General features: G+C 43.5%; 1 non-coding gene across 1 annotated transcript; it reads right to left on the reverse strand.

The window, feature by feature from the left end:
- Positions 1–8,560: 8,560 nt before the first annotated feature.
- On the reverse strand, positions 8,561–8,686 carry LOC121101100. Its single transcript, XR_005833057.1, has one exon. It is a non-coding gene; the product is annotated as a U6atac minor spliceosomal RNA (small nuclear RNA).
- Between the last annotated feature and the right edge of the window lie 3,986 nt (positions 8,687–12,672).

The raw sequence follows: 12,672 nt of genomic DNA on the forward strand, positions 1-12,672 counted from the left end.
AATGAAATAACGTGTAAAGTGAATAGCGGAGTGCGTGGCACTAACAATCACCCTAACCGTCAGAATGACATCTGCTCTTGGGCCCGTACCTCCAGCTGCTCTTGCTTCTACTCGTGGCTTCTCCCCTTGGCAACCTTTTGTTGGCCTTAGAGCTCCGGGCTCACACATTATCTCTCTACTCCCTCGTTTTTCTCCCACCCAACTTCTGTACATACCCAAGTTTGAGTGTCTACCATGGTAGTCATAAAGATACCCATCTTACAGACCAGTCTCTAAGATCTTGGGAAGAGCCCTCAATAAAGTAGTGAATGCCACAAATCGAATCTGCTTTTTTTTGAAAAACATCTCCAATATGTACTTAAGATTCATTTATTAGATGCTAAAAAAAAAGACATTTCATCTTTATCTGAGAATAAATTGGTTACTATTTGCATGACTAGAGTTCTGCAAAGAGATTTGAATCACTTCATTATCTTAGAATCTAAGAACTTGGTAATACCATCTTTGAAGATAACTTTCCAGTCTTCGCCATGCTGTCGGGACCAGTCAGGCTGAATACAGGCGGAAAACACGGGCCACATAGAGTGTAGACGGCACGGGATGGAGGGGCAGAATCAGGCGGGCTCCCAGAGACAAAAGAGGAGTATCTCTTAGCCCTTCACTTCTTCCCTGGAGAAGTGTCTCAGTGTTGTCGTGGAATGCCCCCCAGAATGGGACATCAGGCTATTTTTACAGCAACTACACAAATAGCTTCTGTACCATTAGCCCCTCGCCAGGTTCAAAGTTCCTAGCAGAGAAGGTAGACAGACCTAAGAAAGACAAGGATGGAGAGCTCTTGTGTATAAAGAATTCTCACATTTGGGTCATAACATTCCTAAAAGACCAAATTTTCCAGGAAAGGAGTAAGAGTGTCTTTCACTGGTCATCAAAACTCCCTAAATATTTCCACTTCCCATGAAAGTGAGCTCAGGAGCCATCCTGCCGAAGCTGCCACTGTCCTGCTCTGGTCACACTTTCTTCACTAGCAGGAGCCACTCTTTCAAGAGGACCTCTTCCTCTTCAAGGGGAGTCTGAAACAGGGCTCAGGATGCTTATTTGGGGTCCCAGGGGTGGCATCATCCTGCAGAAGGATCAATCCACAAAAAGCCAACTCCATCAGGAAGACTTCACATTGGGGTGCAGGGCTCGTAGGAGACATCCTACTGTTAAAGACGGAAAGTGGGGGGCAGAGGCACCCAAATCCTGACACTTCAGCCCCCGCAGCTGTGTGACACTGAGCAAGCCCACTAACAACTGTGGACCTCAGTTCCTCATATATGAACTTGGAATTCTGGTGACGGCCCTGTCTGCTGCAGAGACTTGTGTGCTGAGGACCTAATAATATACATGAAAAAACTTTTGACAAGTATAAAAGTGCCGTTGTTACCACTGTCACTGCTATCGTTGTTGTATCTTTAATCAATGAGTGCATGTTACAGTATTCCATGGAGATCGCAGTCAAATACAGTGCACACATCGGCTCTTACAGCTGCACTGAGGTCACATGTGTGTTTTTCTAAAAGTCGACCAGTGAGCAGTTTTACCAGGCACGTTATTCTAACACTGATGAAATCTGCATGGAGCATGTAGTGATTATGACAGACCCCATGGCCTACACGGGAAGCAGCATACTTGCCGTATCAAGGACTTTAATTTGTGTGAAAATGTATCACCACTTTTCTCTCCTCTGAATAGGTACTTAACTATGGAGAGTGGGCTTTGGTTCTAAACGCATGTTTTCACAGAATAAGAAGAATGTTCACATGATGTATTGCTACCAGCTTTTGTTCAGGCAGTCATGATTCTTTTCAATTTGAGACCTAGATGGAAAGAGAACTACAGAAGTAATTTGCCAGAGAAAGAACTCAGAACTTTGACATAAATAACTTTGAGTAGCCGAAGGTATGGAGTCCAGAAAGGCTTGCAATATCCCTTGTGAGGTGCGTAACAATTGTCATTGCTGCCATGTAAACACAAGTGAGCTGTGAGAGTGGGAGAGAAAACAGAAGTAATTCATAGGCCCGCAGGATCGGAAGGACCCATAAGGGCCTAGCCACCCACTATCCTCTTCACACTCACCAAAAACCCCCCAAACTTCTTGCGCAATTCCAACAAGAGAACACACATCCTCCCCTGAGATGCTAGCTTGTCTTCTCATAGATCCGAGACGTCAGAGAACATACCTCCTCCTTAGACCTCAAATCTCTCTCCTTTTAGCATCTTCCAATCATCTGAGGCAACACACGCACGAACATCTCATCTCTCTGCCACATGAAAACCTTTCAACTATTCGCAAGCGGACGGTCACAGTCCCTGGATGACCTCTGTTCACAGCCGGTACCACTGCTGCCTACAAGCATCTCCTTAATCGTCTCAGATGAATCCTTTGTACCCCTTGGTCATCTCGCTCTGAACGGTTTTTTTATATCTCACTTAGAAAATAATGACCCGGAATGCATGCTTTCTTGTTGGACGATGAGAAGCAAAAGTAGACAAATATTCCCAGAGAAAAAGATGGTAAATTAAATTTTACGCAATAACATTTTCAAATCACTTAGAGGACGATGAAACCAATGAGGAATTGCTGGATTAACATTTCCAGGGAGGGAGACCCATTCACAGAGGAGCTCATGGTAACCAGCTCTTTCTCTAGGCGATATTTGCCAATTTTGAGCATGGCTTTGGGTTGGGCCCAGACAGAAGTTTGTCACTGGTTGAAAGAGAAACCAGTGAACAGTTGCAAGACTAGATCGACAAATTGAAAGGCCTCGAATATTCATCTGGTTTTCACTAAAGACATTTGCAAAATCCTGAGGCTGGCTGAGAGGTTCTAAAACTCAGCCTGAAATTTCCTGCTCTCTCACCTACTCGGGACCCTATGACATCCCGGGAAAACAGTCCTGAAAACAAATCACGCATGAGGTAGAATCTCTCGAGGGAGCCAGGTAACACTAACGATCAACACGGAACACTGAGCTGGGGCACCTGTTGAAGATGGATACGCAGCTGATGGGGACTCAGGTCTGGCTCCTGGAAAAGGCCACTTCTGGAGGACAGAGAAAACAGGCAAAAATTTGGAATTCCTTTGAAAATAGACATGTCTTCCTGGCAAGACATCAAATCAGAAACTGTCTAAAGACAAGCGTCACTAGAGTCTCGGTGAATCTTTGACACATTGTCCAGAATATAACTAGAAATGACTAAGTGTGCGAAGAGGCAAGACTATGTGACAAATAAAAATGAGAAAGGAAAGTAAAAAGAAACGATAGGCCCCAGGGGCGCCGGGGTGGCTCCATCAGTTAAGCGTCCATCTCTTGATTTTTGTTCACGTCATGATCTCAAGGTCATGAGATCGAGCCCCAAGTCAGGCTCTGCACTGAGTGGAGCCTGCTTGGGACCCTCTCTCTTTCTCTCTCTCCCTCTACCCTCCCTATCCCCCCCTTTTAAGGAAGGAAGGGAGGAAGGGAGGGAGGGAGGGAGGAAGGAAACAATAGTCCCCAACATGATCAAGATACTGGAATTAATATAAAGGAAGAACCGTGAGTAATATGTTCCAAAATATTGCAAAAGATGAACCAAGGATGTAATAGACACTAAATCATTACCATATAATTAGAATCTATAAAAAAGTATCTAAATGATAATCTAAATCTAAAATATGTAAGTCATGAAATTCACCTCAGTGAATGAAGGTGAAAGTATAGGAAATGCAGTAAGAGAAGCAAGGTGACCTAGAAGGCAGGTAAGTAGCAAGTGCCCCAGCTGGCTCACAATGACATCGCAGATGACAAAGAAAGCACAGGGAAGAGGCCGTAACGAAAACATGGGACACATTCAATACTGTGACCTTTTCTCCAGCTGCAGCAACATAGTGATGTTTATCATGGATTCTCAACAAGAATTACTATTATAAATTAAATACCTGAAGACACCGTAGACCTCTTTTTGTCTTACCTGTCAGGCATCTAAGTAATGGAGTTGTTATAAACTCCAGCCAGCATTTCACAAAGCTATGATCATGCACAGAAAATATCTTCAAGTAACAAAAACAATTGGAGAGGATTATGGTATTTTAATCATTTGCCACTTAAGGAAGCTCTTCCTGTCTGGTGTTACCTTTAAGTATTTTTTTCCTGCATGGGAGGCAGGACAGGATCCCGTGATAATCTGCTGATGGTGGAGAATTTCAAGGAAGATGCATTGAGAATATTCACTGCTTATGCTGATAGCTAAGATTATTATAATAATCTTCAGAGGGAGAGAGTCGTTTTAACCAGCAAGCACCCAGGTGCTAAAGTGATGTTTGCAGCACGTATAAATCAGCTTACCACAGCTTTGCTTACCCCATACTGGCACCTTGGAACAGTGGCTTAAAAAAAAACCGTCTCTTTAAAGAATGGATCATAAGCTTAAAACAAAAATGCTATCCCAAAGGTGGTTCAGGCTTAAAGTCAGGAAAATTATTTCCTCCTCCAAACGATACAGGAAATCATTTAAGAAAGCAAGTGACCCACTCAGTAAAGAATGGGAAGCAGTGCGACTCCGGCTTGATGACTGCTGTAATGGGAAGCAGTGCGACTCCGGCTTGATGACTGCTCTAATTGACCATCCCTGCTCTGGAAGCTTGGGACTCTCTTCTACATGTTAATAAATTATTTCTCTTGTCATCCAATTATAAAAGATGCATTTCTACACTTCTAAGTTAATGATGAGAAATGAGTTCTAAGTTTCAAAGTTATCTACGTCTGTAGTTATCTGCAAAAATTTTCAAACTTCTTGTTGCGGATATTCTTACAAATGCATCTAATCTTGGCTGGCATTTAATTATGCTCAAAGACTAATTCTTTCTCAGGTCTCGTCTTGGATTCCATTTTTGCTTTTTAATGACCACCACATGTTGTACATTTTGTGAGTCCTACTGTGCTCTTGAAGGGTCCCGACATTATCAATGCCGATTCTATGAAAAGAACAGCATTTGAGATCCAAAAAGGAAAAATCTCTTCCTGTGAAAGAAAGGACTTTATATATTGATGAGAGATGACTACATAAATTATTACAACAGTAAAAGGTCTGATAGTGATAAACCCAGAAAAGCCACAAAGGCGCCAAATGTTAGGAACACTAGCAATAAGCCTTTAAGTGGGACATTCTGAAAATAATACAATTTAAATTTTGCTGCCAGATTCTAGTCCATAATTAAATTGAGGGATGTCTGTATTTATCTTGTTTCATCTTTAAATAGTTCACCAATATGCTTCTTTGCCTTATTTGGTATCTCATGAGTGTCCCTGATAGCCCTCAGGACCACAATATTTTTTATGGAATCCTTACGTCTCTGATCATTGCTTTAATAATTTAAGCCACTATTAACCATCTAGATTATTCATCATTATGTAAGATCCCACCTACCAACTAACCTAGTAATTTTTTAACTTTTCTCCTTAACATTCAAGTAGAATGTAATACCTTAGAAATAGAAATCATGCTTCACTCAGCCTCATCCTCTGTTGTGCCAAATACGGCACCTCAAAAATAACAGGCATTTTTATTTAATGGACTTAACTTCATTGAAAATCATTTACACTTTTGCTTCAGACTGTGCTTATGGACTCATATTTTAAAACTGGTGTGTATATGTCAAATAAAATGCTTTGTCAGAGACAAGTAATAAAATTATATTGAGAAAGAAATGAAAATAGCATTTAGTGTCTAGTTTACATCCCAAACACTGTAACAAATCTGTGCCTATGCTGTATCATAGAGTCTTTATTAGAAAATTGACAGTATGTAATACGATCTCCCTTCTACATACAGGAGACTAAAGTTCAAAATGGTAAATGCTTTGTCCAAGGCCGCAGGCCTCTGGCAGATCCTGCGAATTCTGATTCCAACACCCGTATTTCTTTTCACCACAGAAACCTGTTTCCCAATGTGCAGTTATAGAAAAAGAGAGAGAGGGAGAGAAAGGGAGGGAGAAGGAGAAGAGAGATAGGAGGGAGAGAGAAGAGGAGGAGAGAGAGGGAAGACAGAGGAGGAGAGAGAGAGAGAAGAGGGAAGGAGGAGGAGGAGAGAGGGAGGGAGGGAGGGAAGGAGGGAGGGAGAAGGAGGAGAGAGGGGTTAAGGGAGAAGGAGGAGAGAGGGAGGGAGAAGGAGGAGAGAGGGAGGGAGAAGGGGGGGGATGGAGGGAGGGTGGGAGGGCAGCCTAGAAAGCACAGTGGAAATGTGGTGAGAAAATGGAACAGTTGGGAAGGCTCCCCATCAGTATGGTCCTGTGGCTTTTCCACTCCCGCTGGTCTCCAGGAAGACAGGCTGCTGCAGACAAGTCAGGATGAGCCCCCACCGCCACCCAGACCACTCAGCCTGATACTCTCCATGGTCTCTGGGGCTCTACAGTAATCATCACTGACTATCAGGAAAATTATAGTATTTCAGTGAAAATTTCTTTGTGACAAGTGAACAAACCAAAAGAGAAAAGAAGGAAAAGAAAATGAAAATGTTCCAATTCGAGAAAAATAAGGCAGTAAGTGCTGCATCTGTGATGTCATTTAGGAAGGGGGGGAAATGAAAATGGTGTCTCTCTCAGATCAGAATTCCTGATGAGGCCACAAGTTTGTAACAAGATAGGAAAATCAACCCTGACAGTATTTAATCTCTGTAACATTACCCTTACCTATCAACAGCTTCCAAATATTCTCCCTCTCTTCCTTCCCCCCCCCTCTTTCTTTCTTTTCTTTTTCGTTTCTCTTTCTTTCTCCTTCTTTTCTTTTGTTCCTTTTACTGTTTTAATAAATCACATTCTCTGAATCATTAAGAAACCCCCACAAATTTTTTCCAAGATTTTTTTGGTTTGTCTTACGCTCCCTTCACTCAACACTTACCATTTGGGGGATCCTGAAACAATTACTTAGCTGCTTTCAATCTTTAGTTTTCTCATTTGTAAAACGAAAGATACCAACAACAATGGCCAGGACAATGACCATGATAATACCCCTATCTCACAGAGCTTGGATGAAAATGAAATAGAGTGTATTAACCCCCCCCCCCCAGTAGTAAGTATAGAGACAGTAGTAACTTCTCTATAAATGCATGAGAGAAGGCGGAGAAGGAGAAATAGCCTTAAAATAATTTTTAGATGGATAATTTCAAAAATCATTTCATGAAGATTTGATATGCATGTGTTAAATACTGTTGAGTGCTTCATATGGTGTCTACTAATGACCAAAGTCACAATCTGGCAAGGTCTGCACAAGGAGCTTCTAAAATTTTATTTCCCCATAAGTTTGGACTATGAGCTCAGCATTTCGGTCAAGCTAGACGTGGTTAGCATTGATAGCTGCTTAGAGCTACATTTTTGGACCTAGTTTTATAAAAGAAAAGCCTAATAAAGTCTGAAGAGTAGTCAGTTACCATCATGCTAGAGGACACTTATTTCCTTGGTGAAAATAAACTCATGCAAAGACCAGTCTAAGGAAACCGCAGTCCCGAGGCATAGCATGGGTGGTCAGTGTGTGGTTCTCCATCAGTCAAAGTCATAAGTTATCCACACACACATCTGCAAGGAGCAAACAATTTCGTACAGCCTCATGGCTTCATAGGCTTTTTAAAATACCTAATTGCAATAAAGAATGCAATAAAGATCTTTTTTTAAATTATTTAATACCAATTACACTCTTTTACTATTATCTTATCTAGCAACATAAACTGAACACAATCCTATGGTAATGAAACCAGAATTCCATATGTGGCAATCACTAACTTTATTTATAAATTTCCAACTAAAGGAGAAAATGTATACTATTTATCTCTAAATAAAAGCCATTCAGAGGTATTAGTTCATTTTTCTACTATAAGACAGGGAGAAAAAAAATATTTTATCTTGGCTTTATCTGTGATACAGAACTTTTATAAACTGGTATGTAACGGAATTTGCATGCTAACACAACTCAGACATATTCACCAATAAACATTTATCTGAAGCTTTTACAAGAGGCAGCTGGTAATGAGGAGTCATCCAGCTAGGTCTAGAACCAAAATCAAATTTGTCATCTGGAACCGTAAGTCCAGCTCTGCCAGTTTGAACGGCAGTATTCTCTTCTGTATTAGGAATAACCTTTTTTGGTTTCTTTGGTTTGGTTGGCTTGGTTTCTGGTGTGTGTAGTTTAATTTATTGGGTGGTCAGCCCCCATTTGAAGGCAAAAAGGAATACTGCAGGCAAATTTTCCAATACTAAAATCCAAACATGGGGACACATCAAAGTAAAGGAGACTGGTCTCTTGAAACGTTGCAGGTATGAGTTCGATGATAACTAAATACTATTTGAGGCCTGTGAGACTTTCAGAAAGTGATTCGCCCATACAAACAGGAAGGAAAGTTTTTTCTGGGGCGGGGGGGTAAGGGGAGAGTTGACACACACTGTTACATTAGTTTCTGGCCTACGACATAGCGATTCCGTTTCCCTGGACTGTCCCCTGTGCTCACCACACATGAAGTTCCCGTCTGTCCCCACACACTCTTACAGAAGCAAACACGGTGCTCGGGCACCACCAGGCATGCAGCAGTGCCTTGCCCGTGTGCACATTGTCTGGCCCAGTGACCCCTTCCATCCTTGCCAAGGGGACTGCTCACCTTCTCTCCTTTCATACAACGCAAGAAACGTTTTCCTTACTAAGAAAAGCTTTTGGAAATCTACCCGTTAAACCAAAACCACTCTGTAAGTTATGGTCTCTGCTCAGTATCACAGTTGGAGCTGGAAACATGGACATTGGAAAAGGTTGGAAAGCTCACCCGGGCTGTGGGCCTGGGCGGCCGCAAGCACTAAACACACTGTTTCTTGGGGTGTCCAACACCACCCTCCCAAAACCACAGGGGCACTGGTGCTGCGGTCCTCGTCTGAGACTAGGAAACCCGAGTTCCAGAAGCGTGGATAATTTCCTCAGAGCCAAGCCACAAACAAATGACCACAGATGCCCCAAGGCATCCTACTTTCTATTTACACAGACTTGTTTTCCAGGTAACGGATCCTCATTTTCTCGAGGCACATAAGCAGCTGACTTTTCCAGCAGCATTTATTCTATTGCATATGGCGGTCTTTCTGCTTGGTTGTGTCATGTGACCTTTGTAGTATCAACATTCTGTGTATGAGCTGGTCTGTGTTGTAGGCTGAATTGTGTGTCGCCCCCCAAATATGTCCCACTCCTAATCCCCGAAGCTGTGTGTGACTTGTCTGGAAATAGGGTCTTTACGGGTATCACCACATTAAGATGATATCATACTGGATTAGGGTGCAACCTAATCCAAGAAGAGGGACATGTGGTCACAGAGACACATGGGGGAAGGTCATGCGATGATGAAGCCAAGGTTAGAGAGATACACCTGCAAGCCAAGGACCCCAGGATTGCGGGCAACACCAGAAGCTAGGGGAGGCGAGGCGTACTCATCCCCAGAGCCTTGAGAGAAAGCACAGGCCTGCAGACACCTTGATCATGGACTTCTAGAGCCCAGACCCGTGAGAGAACACATTTCTTTGTTTAACCCACCTCGTCTGTGCTGCTGTGTTGCAGCGGTCTTGGGAAACCAATACAGCCTGACTCTGAGCTCTTCGTTCTACTCACTTCTTTATGCATCTATTTCTGTAATAACATAACACTTCCTTAATTACTATGGATTTATAATAAATCATGATATTTGGAAGGACAAATTCCTCACCCTTGTAATTCGTCAGACTTTTCTAGCTACCCCTGGCCTTCTGCTCTTCCATACGAATTTCAGGAGAAGTTAAGGCAGATCTGTGAAAAACCTGCTTTAGTTTTTGATTGGACTTTAGTGAAATTGGACGACTAATTTGGGAAGTATTCATATACTTGAGATAAAGGATTTTCTAGCCATGAAAGTGAGTTGGACCTCCATTTATTCAAATATTCAGCAATGCTTCATGATTTTCCCTGTAAAGATTTTACATGTATTGAGTGGGTTTATTACCAGAGCTCTAGAAACATTGTTGAAATTGTGAATGGGATCCTTGTTACAAATATTTTGGATTTGTCCATGGCAATCCGATCTCCTGCAGATAAAGACATTGTAATCTCTCCATCTCTGATTTTTATAATTCTTTTTTTTTTTTCTATTTTCCTTAAACTTCAGGAAACACGGTGGTTGGTAATGGTCACTGTTGTGTTATTTCTGACTTTAATTGACTAGATCTAAACTGCCACCATTAATTATGAAGTTTGGTACAGGCTTTAAAAAAATGAATAGAGATGATCTGTTAGAAAAGTTTCTTTTTATTAAAAGCTTGTTAAGTGAATGTTTTGAAAATAATAAACATATAAACAAATCTGTAAGGTCTAATCATTCTGGAATTTCTAGAAAAATGTAAAATTCTATAAGTTTTCTTTGTAGGTATAATTTTTCAGCCCTTCAGTAAAACTGATGACCTCTGGGGCACCCTTAAGTCCTGCACATTTCTAATTTCTAATTCTTTCAGTAAGAGGTTTGATTTTAAAAAAAAGCAGCAGCAGCAGCAGGAAACAACTACTAAAGCAGTATTTGGCTACGTGAAACCAGAAATATTCGTGTCAGGAAATGCGTGCACATTTCAGAGATATCCTCAACATGATGTTGTTGGTCTGTGTGAAATAAAGGGACAAACACACAGCCATTTCCCTGAGAAACCCACACATTCGTGTGCGAGCATGGACCCCTCCACCCCAGGGCTCAGAAGGGCTGTTGATGATTGACATTTCCTCAAAACTGTAAAAGATACTTTTACTTCATTTGAAATAATGAATTTATTCAATTAAAATTTCTTTTGCCTTCAGACTTTCATAAAATAACATAGTTTTTACTATAGTAAAAAAACCTTAGATCAGCCCCCTTCCCCCCCCCCCCAGCATTTCCTCGCAGCTGCCCCAGGTGAAGCACCCCAGAGCTGGGAAAGGTGCACAGGGGCACAGGGGCACAACCCTTGCTCCTGCGGGTGCTCAGAATGTTAAGAAGAAAAAGGGGGGTTTTAAGGGCTTTTTTAATGACAAAAAAGCACCAATACTCAGAACAATAGGAACTTAACTGGGAAAAAAAAAAAAAAGACAGTTGCGTCCAAGGACAGGAGAGGCTGCAAGGTGGGAAAAGGGAAGTGCCCCCAAGGAGCGGAAGCTGGAGGGAGAGGAAGGGGTTGGACAGGAGGGAACACACCTGGGAGAGAGCAAACCCAGCACCAGCCGGGACAGGCACATCTGGAAATGCCACCAACGAGGGACAGTCTGTCAGGCCCTCCAACACTCGGAAATAAACGGCCCGTCTCTTCCATCTGCTTCTACAAGACTCCTTCCTAGTGGGCTCTGCGTCATTTCTTTCCAGACTGTTTTTACACTGTTGCCAGATACCATCCGAAGCCCGTCCACCCCACACAAATTCCACCCTAATACCTGGTCCCTGGTGGGCTCTCAAAAAACTATTTACCTAACAGAATAATGAGAGGATAAACAAGCTCTTAACACTTAAAAAGAGAATTTCCATCTTTCTGTCGGTTTTGGAAAGACTTGCCTGGTGGTATGCAGACCTAGAATAAGAGGAAAGCCCAGAAATGGAAAATCAGCCAGAACGCTCCATAAGTAACAAATATGGATGAGAAGAAGAAGGGCTGACGTGGCAGCTACAGGGGTGCAGAAGAAGGGAGAAAACAGAGAAATACTGCAAGGGACACGGAGTTCTGTGGCCCACGGGGTGGAGGACACAGAGGGAGGGGTGGCTGACCCAGCTCAGCGGCATGGACAGGGAAGGGGACGCAGAAGAAGGGGAGCCAGGCAGGTGGAGAGGCCCGTGGGACGGCTGTTGTGCGGTCTGCTGGCTGTGCCATCAACTACCACAGACTCGGGGCCCCAGACAACAGTGACCTTGTCACGGCTTCCCCAGGCCTGAAGGCCGAGCAGGGCCGAGCTGAGTTCTCGGCTCACCAGGCGGCAAGCACTTGACACGAAGGAAAAGAGCACTGTCTAGTTTTGTGGATGGTCTGGAGGTCCCAGGCAAGCCCGGGGAAGCCCGGGGAAGCCAGGCAGGCAGACGGGCTGCAAGCACCTCCCTCCGACGGTCAGGAGCTCTGGAAGCGGTTCTGTGTGTCCGCAGAGACGATGCCGGCACCTTCCCCACTGGCCCCAGCCTCGCTGCCCAGTGCGAGCCGTCTACACGCCAATCATTACGTAACAGAGACAAACTATGGATTTTATACCGTGTTTTGAATTCTAGCCCCATCTCAGGATCTGTGTGAAGTCCGCCCGCACGTTCCCGAAGCCGAGCTGCTCTCTCCATCCCCAAGCCCGCCCTACCCACAGTCTCTGTCCTGGCAGGAGGTGCACAGGTGGGCCACTCCGTCCCTTCCAGGGGCCCAGCCCAAACATGCCCTCACTTCCTCCCCCCTACAGTGCCCCTTCTTCCTCCATTCTGTCATGAACTCTTTCTGGCTCCGCCCCAAACTCCTTCCAAAAGGCAGCCACATCTCTCCAACTCCCTGCTAATACCCACCTGTCTTTGCCAACGATCTCACCTCCCTGCAGTCTAAGCTCAGATGTCAGCCTGAGGAGCTCTAACCAGCACCTTCATTTGAAATTGCTATGGGCTCCCCCCAGTATTCCCAATCCA

Source organism: Ursus maritimus, unplaced genomic scaffold (assembly GCF_017311325.1).
Source record: "Ursus maritimus isolate PB19 unplaced genomic scaffold, ASM1731132v1 scaffold_6, whole genome shotgun sequence".
NCBI classification, from domain to species: Eukaryota; Metazoa; Chordata; class Mammalia; order Carnivora; family Ursidae; genus Ursus; species Ursus maritimus.